At 39.4% G+C, this 9757-nt stretch overlaps 1 long non-coding RNA gene across 1 annotated transcript; it reads left to right on the forward strand.

The window, feature by feature from the left end:
• The first annotated feature begins 331 nt into the window (after positions 1-331).
• Positions 332-9757, forward strand: LOC128816048 (uncharacterized). The gene is made up of 3 exons (XR_008439777.1): positions 332-830; positions 6931-7037; positions 9314-9757. It is a non-coding gene; the product is annotated as an uncharacterized LOC128816048 (long non-coding RNA).

A 9757-nucleotide genomic window follows, 5' to 3' on the forward strand; every position in this document is an offset into this window, starting at 1 on the left:
AGACACGTCTAAGTCTAAACACAGATTTTAGCCCTGTTTCTCACACTGAAGCAAGATGAGACACATTTCTCCGTGCAACATTCCATGTGGAGAATTCCTGTTATTAGGTGGGAAGTGCAAAAATTTTATCAGGTCGAGACTTTATCGCCTTCACACCTGAGGAGGATCAGTCCCACATGCAGCTCTTGCTCCCTGGCATCCCCGTCCCTCCTGAGGGACGCTCCTCAGGCGGCTGTCCGGGCGGGCGCCGGAGCGCTCTGTGAGGGGAGCCGAGCGCCGAGGGAGAAGCGGCAGCTGTGGGACTGGGCGATTCTTGCGGGGGGAAGGAGGCGGAGCTCGGCTCCAGCCCCCGAGATGTACAGGGCGAAGAGCTGGGGCCGCGGGCTCCCTGCAGGCTTTCCCCTCCTTGGCTGCGCTTGGGCGGGAGCCCCCGGCAAGGGGCTGGGGGAGGCGCCTCGCAACAGATGGTTCAAGCCGGCTCCTGGCGCGGCCCGCATTGGCCAGCGGCGCGGGAAAGGGCGGGCGGGCGCGCCGCAGTGGCGGCTCCGCGGCGGGGGCGCAGCGCCCACAGCCCAGCTCGCTCGCCTCCCGCCGGGGTGCCGAGACCACCTCCGCTGCGGAACGTTGGTCGCCTCTCACGGCTCCAGCACCTGTGAGTGTCCGCCCGGCCAGGCTGCGAGTGGTGCCGCATCGACGCGCAGCCGGCCAGGGCCCCCGGGACTGCTCCGGCGGCGGGGCGTGAGGCCCTGAGGGCGCGAGGCCCGGAGGGCGCGGCTGCCGCCCGCGCTCGGGGCCGGGAGCCGGAGCTGCTGCCTCCTCCGGTCTAACCGGTACGCTGGGGAAACAGGGGAAAGCTGGGGGGATTCTCCCCGGGGTGGGAGACGGAATCCATGCGGGGGAATTTTTATCACCTGTAGGTGAGGGGAAACCCCCACTCCCCTTTTCCCTTTATTCCAGCTTCATCGATGTAGGGCCACTTATAGTGAGTACTTACCGCGTTTCGGTCCTCGGGGCTCAGTGGGGGGCTGGGGACGGACTGTCAGGTGGGGAGCTGAGATGCAGGGGAAGTGACTTGCTCAAGGTCACTCCGTGAGACAGTGGCAAATAACGTCCTGTACTAAAAACTTCTGATTTCTAGCCCTGTGCTGGGCTTTTCAACAGCCCTGCAAGGAAGGGACCTGGCTATAGGACTTGTATACATCTGGAAGTGGGGACTGTAATTAGCTACTTTTTTTTTTTTTTTTAATTGTTGTTGCTGGTTTGTTTTAAAATCATGTATGGCTGTTAAAGCGTGCAGAGGTGGAGCATCTGTGTTATCTCCTTTGTTTTCTCCGACCTTCAGACATGTGAATGGAGACATAAGTGATTATGCTTTTCTGTGACTAATGTTAAATTTAGTAGGAAATATATGGTAAAAATACTGTATTTTTTCCAAAACTTTTACCATGGCAGTAAATTGGTTTTTGGTTTTTTTTTTCTATTGATAGTGAATGTCTTCTTATACCATCAGAGAGTTGTTGTGAAAAGCCCTTAAATTGGTTAAGTGGCAGCTGCATTCCAAAATTAATCTGCAGTGCAGTGGCTTTTTTTGCATGTAAGATATAAGGCATGATAAGCCATGCTTTTAGAACTTACGCACTAGAGTATAATGTGGTTGAGTCCTCCAAAGGATGCAACTGGAGTGTTTTTGTGCTAGCTATGTATGTAGCAATTCTCTTTCCTTCTTTCTCTTCTCTCCAAGAATAACTTCAGTGAGTTTGCATGAAGATATTCTGTAGCTTATCCCTGCTAATATTTAGTGTTTCTTTTGAATTTCTCATTATGTGAAAATAAAACTGACACCTATGAGTGTATTTTTTAGATTTAAAGTATTATTAGAGTAGTCAGAGTCAATCCTTTTCATAGATTTTAACTAATCCTTGCATTTCATAAAATGTTCTACAGCAGTGAAACTGAAAAGTTAAAATGTGCTGTTCAAAAGCTAAACTGTCCTTGCTACCATCTCAGCTAACCTTAGCTGCTCCTCTTGTTTTTTTGGGGGGCGAAGTGGGGTAGGGAAATGAAACATGAGAGAAGTTAAATGCTCAAAATGTTTGTGTAAGTAGGACAGCTTTATTTTTAATCTCTGTAAGGGAGTTTAGGTGAACTCTGTACACTGTTCAACACAAATCGTGGAATTGAAGGCTAGGCTTCTGGTATCACAGGGTTTCCCTAGTGTGGACATTTTGTCATTTGAATTTGGAGGGGTTTGTAGGTGTTTGTTTTAGTCTCATTCAGAAAATAGAGTGTTAGTCTCAAATCCTTTCTTGTTTTTTTTTTTTCCCTGGACTTGGATATTTGAAGAAAAAAAGACACTTTTAATTGTGCTTGTGTTTTGGCTATATATTATTTGATGGGCTTTTTTGGTGCTTTGTATTTGTTTTCTTTTTTTTTTTTTTTCCTTCAATAGATTCCTTGCTAGGAGTCTTATTTAGTGGAATTTCTAGCTGAAAGCGTTTGTCCATACTGCATAAACTCATTTGATTAGTTTCCCCTTTCAATACCAGCTTCTCCATCATTTCTTCTAAATGGATAGGAAAATGTTTGTAGTTGTTTTTTACCTAAGCAGCTTATATTATTTCATTAAAAAAAATGTTAAGTTGTAATGGATGATGTTTTGCTCTGGCTATGTTTTTTTTTTTTTTTTAAGAAAGTCTATGTATTTCACTATTGTGACTTCCTCTTGAGCATTTCTGTTATAAGGATCTCAGGTTGGAAGAGTTATGGTTGCTTAATTCATTAATTCCAACAGACTTGGTGATATCAAATTTGTAAATATAACTGATTTATAACTGATATATAAATGCGTAAGAGCCTTCTGTGTTGTGAGAGAGAAGGTGATAGAATAAAGCAAACACTTTTGCTGTGTAATAGAAATATGCATTTTTGAGATGATGGATTTAATATCTAATCGCAAGAAACTCTACAACTTGGTGCAAATTTTTATTTTACCTTCCCTTCAAGATTGTTTTTAGAAGTAGTTAAGGAAGACTTATTCCATTTAGAAATGGCCAGCAACTTCTTTCAAGTTCCTGAAAGGAAATCAATTGAATTGCCTGTCTTATTTGAAGATTTTAGGCAGCAGTCATTGTGAAGCACTGAAATTCCTGATCCCTGAGGTAGGAAGCCCTCTAAAGAATGTAGTTCTACTATGATCTGACAGTTCTGATAATCTCCGTAATTGAGTCATTGACTATGACTCTCCAACTTAATAGATTAAATCGCTGTATATAAGAACTTGTGATTTTGAGTAGTATTTGGGAAAGGAAGATTGTGCATCTAAAAGATGCTGAGTTGTGTCAGAAGCTGATGTTATTTTCAGTCTGGAAACTGAATAAGGAAAATACCTTATGGGTTTTTGGTATCTGGAAGTCCTGATCAATTGACCTTTTATATAGATTTTCTTAGATCTGCTTATAGATAAAATATTTTTCTTCTGGATTTTGTTTTTGTGGTTGAAGTATTAACAATGTGAAGTTCTTTATGCATCTTCTTTTGCAATTACCTGCATGTTACCCTAGAGTTTCTGCCTTTCAGTGGGCAGAAAGAACACAAGTCAAAAAGGACAAGAGTGTGTTTTGGGGTGGGGTTTTGCTCTGCTTTTATAATTTTAATATAAGGATCCCAAACACATTTTACTTCTGTGACTGAAATATGTTGTCTGGGAAATTGCAGCTTGCTTCTAAGGAAAGTTAAGGTACCAAAATCCTAAGAACTAAATTTTCAATATTTTTCCAACAACAGTTAATTGGTAGGTGCATGATAAGAAGACTAGTACTTAATTTTTTATTTTCCCATGTATTACAGTACAGCACCATTTGAAGGATTTCCTAAAAAACTGGACTCCTTTATGTCATCCATTCTTTATCGGAGGGAGAAGTAGTCAGTGTGGAAGACTTGAGTGGTTTAGAGAAAAATTATATGTTTTTGCTCTTCAAAAGCTTTTTTTCATAGGTAATATGTGCAGAGACAAATTATTTTACAAAATGTAACTTAGTTATGCATACGGAAGTGTGAGACAGTACGGTTGCTATCAAAGTCAACACTGCAGTGTGTCTTCTTCCTTCTAATTCACTGGGTAAATCTTCATCTCTTGTTGGATATCTAGCAGTATCATGATTCAGTGGTGTCTGTGGTCCAGTTGGGTCTTCCAGCTGTTCCAGATCCTAGCACACTGATGAAAGTGGAGGCATTTGTAAGAGTAGATAAATGAGTTCTAACTAGTACATCTAAATCTCTAGCTAATGTTCTGTCTTTAGTCACACTTGTTTGATAGTCTAAGATCAAAGGAATCATTAAAAATTCTATTAAATTACCTTGCCTGTGATATTTGCTTGGGTTATCTTCTTGGTACTGTCTGCTGGAGAGCAGACTTGCAACCAGCGGACTTTAGATACAGTACAAGACCCTGTAGATTCTGTAGCTGTTCACAGTATGATATTAATGGTGTTAAATTAGTCATATCAGCAATATTAATTGATTTTTAAAATTCAAATGGTGGCATTTGTTTGGTGAAACGATCGTTAAACATGTGCAAACATCCTATGTGCAGTAAAAGATCTTTGGGCCCTGACAAATGGTAAATGAGGAAATTACAGGTTGTAGAAAAATGTAAGTATTCTTTTGGAAGTTGTTCTATGGCAAGACAAAAATATTCCTCTCTAAGCAAAAGAGGATTCATTTTCACCTCCATAAAAAAAGCTGGAGACTGTTCTACATACTTAATACCGGTGTTGGTGTTTTCCTTTCTTTCAGGCACTGCTGTTGAATTGGAATTTGTCCTCCTAGGCAAGTAGTCCAGCACTTCACTCTAGAAAAGTGGTGTAGTTTCAATTTGCTCCTCTTGTAATCTTCTTGAAAATTTTGAGACTGTCTTTTAGTTGTTAACAGTTTTAGTTCACTTATTAAGTCCTTTTCCATCAGATGGCCAACTGTAATACTAACTTACATGTTAAATTGGTGACTGCATTAACCATGGCTTTAGGGAAGGCCTTTAGGGAAAGGCTGAATCTAGTTTCAGATAATCATTGTGATTTTTACTCTTCCTGTCTCAAGTAGAGTAAGGATTCGTAGTTTCACATTGGGAGTACTAACATCGCTAGCTACAGATCATAAAAGCTTCAACAATGTGATGCATTTAGAGTAGCTTATTACCTAGTATAATTTATAAGTATATTTTATAGCTTCTGCACCACTGTTCTGAAGTGTGACTGAGTACTGTATTTCAGCCAGTGCCATTTATCTCATTAAAGGTACAGCTGAAGTTACTGTGCTATCAAACAATAAAACTAAACTGTGAGTTCATCCTGCTGTTATCTTGTAATATGGCTGTAGTTTGCAAAGAACTGGACAGCCTTAATAGTAAGTAGTTTTCAAAATTACAAAAATAACTTTCAGATACCTTGATGATTTTTTGCCAGTTCTTGTAAGAATGAAGATGTTACAATTAAAGCAATTAAAAGAACAGTTATATTAAATTTTAAAAAGATTAAGTATTACTGGAAGTTATAACTTTTAACTATCAAAAATATTCTGTGACTACTGTGGTGGACAAAGCTGAGTTAGTCCCTTGCTTTAATTACACGTGTGAAGATGTTTAATGGGAACTATGTAGTAAGGAAGTTTTATATCAGAAGCAGAGAACACTAAATTTGAGCTCTTGATTTACATGTTAGTGTATGCTAAGCAGCTTCCTCCTTTTCTAGTGTGTAGTTAGGTGCTATTTTGCATTACTAAATAAACACACTTTAGGCAGCCTCTTAGAGCAAGATAGGTGGCGCTGAGCACCTAACATCCATTGGAAACCACTGTTGCAAAGTGGTTTTGATTTAAAACAAACCTAAACCAAGGTCAGATTTTTCCAGTGTGCTGATTATCCTTGTAGACATGTGCGCATAGCAGCATAAATTGAAATATCTCATTGGCACTGGTGTGTAGCACATATGTCACTAATTCTAATGAATACAGTGTAGCTATGTGGTGTAGTATTCAACAAATTTTTCAATTGTGCTTTTGAATTAAAAAAAAAAAAACCAAATCAAACCTGAAATAAAATCTGAAAGCATCATAGAATAAGGACAATTAAATGTCTTTCAAATCTCTGGTCTCTGTGTTTAAAAAAATCTGCTCTGGATTTATCTCAGTGACTCAGTTAATTTAGCTCTTGATCATAGTCTTAATTTTTATTTTCTGGTGAGAAAAGTCTCACAATTAGAAGATCAGGATTTTAAAACACTGAACCACAACATGCCAGTTTTTATATTCTTGATTTCTGCTATTTCCTATCCCTTTCTTATATGCTGTGAGAAAATTAACTGTCTAGTTTTGATTTATTTTGCACAACACAAACTAAGCTTATTAAGTTCAAGTCAATTAAAATGAATGTTTGAGCTTCCCAGAAAATTGTATTTTTCAATCCTGTGCTTCACTATTCTGACAAGCTGAAGAAATGTTTTCAGTAGAGGAATCAATCAGAAGAAATGAATCATCATCTGCGGGGAGATGAGGGGGGGAAAAAAGGCAAAAATAATGTCTATAAATTAATTTACCTTTGAGTGAACTTCTGCTACCTCTAGAAAGTTTATAACCTAGAATAGACCCTGATACTGCAAAACAATATTCAAATTGTTTGTTGTATTCACCTTCTGTACTTTGCTGACACAGAAGGGAAGATCATCAGCTGCAGAAGTAGCTTCCTTCGAACCTTTGATTACAGATTCTGTTCCTGTTTTACAGTAGCCTTAGGAAGAGTGTCTGATTCCTCTTGGTAAATGTGTTTCCAGTGTTGCACTGTGTTCTGAAGGAAATAGTTCAGGTTTACTTTTTCTATTATATTGTCACTAAAGAAAAAACTGTTACATTTGTTCTGTGTTATCTTCTTTCCTTTGTTAGCATGCATTCTGTAGAAACCACTAACAGAGAAGTTACTGTACTTCAAGTGGAAACCTCTGCAGAAGATGTCAGCTATTTGTGGTGGGAGCCTTAAATGGAGTTTCAAGGTGAAATTATTTACTGCAGATAGGAACTTCTTGTTTTATTTCTAAAGTAGGATTTAATCATGATCTTACAGGAATCATATTCATGGTGTGTAAGTTGCAGAAAATGCAAGGCTGAGCTAACAATCACTTCAAGTGCAATGCAGTTCACTGCATATTCTTGTGATCTGTCTCAAGACAGATCAAGTACTTGAGTACCTTGATTTTTCTTTCCTTCTTTAGAAAAACTTCTGTGACATATTTGAAGTAGTTAGTCTCTTTAAATGACAGAAAAGATGAGAGAGCATGCCGCAGTAGCCACTTTCCTAGCTATGTTCATGTTTACATAGTTGAGGGGCATATTATTATCCATTTCTATCTTACTAAATAGGCCAAGGATGTTGTATATCTGTTTCAAGACCTTATTTTGGGCTGTGTTTATAAGCAATATTATCATGCATGTACTGAAGGTGGTGAAAACCTATTTTGAGCAATGGAGTACCTCAGTTTGTATCAGCAGAAATTGGAAAATAACTTGGCGTGTATTTCATTGGTCTACTTAAAAAATGCCTGTTTAAGAATCTCAAAAGTAAAGATAGTACTGGGCCACTGCAGATGAGTAATGCCCTGGCCTTATCCAATATTCTTATTCTCATATCAAGGCAGTTACAGTGACCTGTCAAGCTCAGTGGTTTATCTCTTGTTGCAGCTGATAATAGGCACTTTAGCATGTAACAAGAATACAGATATAAAGAGGTATGATACTGAGAAGTCCCCATCACTCAGCAAGTTCTACAAGTTGTCCTGGGTTTACAATTGTCACAATTAGTAACCCTTGATGGAATTTCTTTGCCTATAAATGCATGTTTTCACTAAATTGAACCCGTATTACTGTTTTAACAATTCTTGACAATTTATGTTTGGATTGCACTTTTCACAAAGATTCTTGAAGCATTCTTCTGGGTGGTAGTTTGCAGTTTTGAGCTCTTTGAGTATGGATCAGTAAGGTGATATGAAGAGAAGGGAACTAACTTGAAGATATGTGCATAAGTATGACTAGAATAAGATTGTTTCAGAAAAAAAGACAGCTGAAAAAGAGGAAATTGGTAGAAAAATGGCATGTTGAAAGATAGCATTTCCAATGAAAGAAAACACCTAATGATTCTCTGTGACTTAGTTTTTAAAAAACAGTAAGACTTGTTAATTTAAAACTATATTCTAAGTCCCATGTAAACTTTGTATTCAGAAGGAGCAGCATTTAGAATTGCTTATCTGATGACCTCTGAATGTGTTTGGCATATTGTGAAGGTTATTGTGTTAAGTTGGAATATGGTAAGGATTTCTTTGACTCTTAGTAGGCACTTACTAAACTAATTTCCCAGGAAGCCTTTTATGGGTTGGTTTACTACTATATTGTAAAAAGATGTCTCAGGAGTATAGTAACATTTAGCTGACTATAAATTTTAGATGTTATTGAACATTCCACATCATCTGTTGGAGGATGGGGGAAAACAAATTCCAAACAATGACACTAAAGCACATGGTGTGGAAACCATATTGTACTGGGGGGGTTGTAGCAGTGCGGGGCTTTAGATGGTGGAAGCTGCTACCTGTTTCCAAATAAGCATCTCCTGTGAAAAGCCGTTTGGGTGGGCATTCAGGCAAAGCAGTCAAGTCCACACACGCCACACTCACCACAGCTAGCTCAGCAAAGAGAGGCAAGAAAGGCCTTTTGTATGATAAGTTCCAGCAAAGGTTTATTCCAGCACGCCGAAGGGGAATCGGGGACGAAAGACCTGGCCGTGTGTTGTGCACAAGGTTAAGTAGGGGTCAGCGGCCAATGGTCTGAGGGCACGGGGGCGGCACAAAGGGCAGGGCAAAGGGCATTGGCCTACAGGGAAGACAGGGCCAGCCACCAGGGATATCGCAACCAATGAGGAAACAGGGAAAGGAGAAACCACAGGAATTAGGAACATATGGGGAACGTAAACTGGGGTGGATCACAGTGTTCCCAGGTTCCATGGGGAAGTCTTTTCTTTAAGCCTAGGTCGAGACTCTATGGTATATTCTTCCAGGCCAAGGCCCTGGGGATTTCTGTGAGGGGTTCAAAGGATTCCACAGGGGATGATTTGCTTGGTGGGTCTTCTGATATCTAAATGGTATTATGTTTTGTGTCATCTGCTCTAGAAACCCTGTGCTGCAGAAATTGTATGTTCATGTGACTATGAAGCTAGACTGAATAGTGCTATGGAATGGAGTTTAGTTAAATGCTGATTTTTTTTTTTTTTTTTTTCCTTCAGTTCTGATCTTGATGCAAGTTTTGGCAGGAGAACTCATGAGCCACGTTTCTGAAGCTCTGCATGAAGTGAAGAAAAGTATTAGGTTTAGAAGTTACTAATGCATGTGCTAGATGTCTCTGAATTCTAGGAAGCCACACACTTGTAATAAAAATTTTACTGCAGAGAATTAAAGGTCTTGAAGTCCTTGCTTAATTCTGTTTATTGTTTTATTCTATCTAATCCTGTTTCAAGGTCTTAAGATCAATCTACTTTAAAAAAGTAAATTGACCCCACTGGTTTGAAATACATTATACAGGATTCTTGATAATTCATGCAGTCTTTCAAAACCCTCTTCTTTAGTGCAGACTGATGCATATCTGTAGGGAACAAACAGGTTCTAAATGTTTATTTAGTATTGCCAATTCTTGCAGCATTTGGGCTATTGGGCTTCTCATGTTAGAGCTG

This window comes from Vidua macroura, chromosome 17, assembly GCF_024509145.1.
Source record: "Vidua macroura isolate BioBank_ID:100142 chromosome 17, ASM2450914v1, whole genome shotgun sequence".
NCBI classification, from domain to species: domain Eukaryota; kingdom Metazoa; phylum Chordata; class Aves; order Passeriformes; family Viduidae; genus Vidua; species Vidua macroura.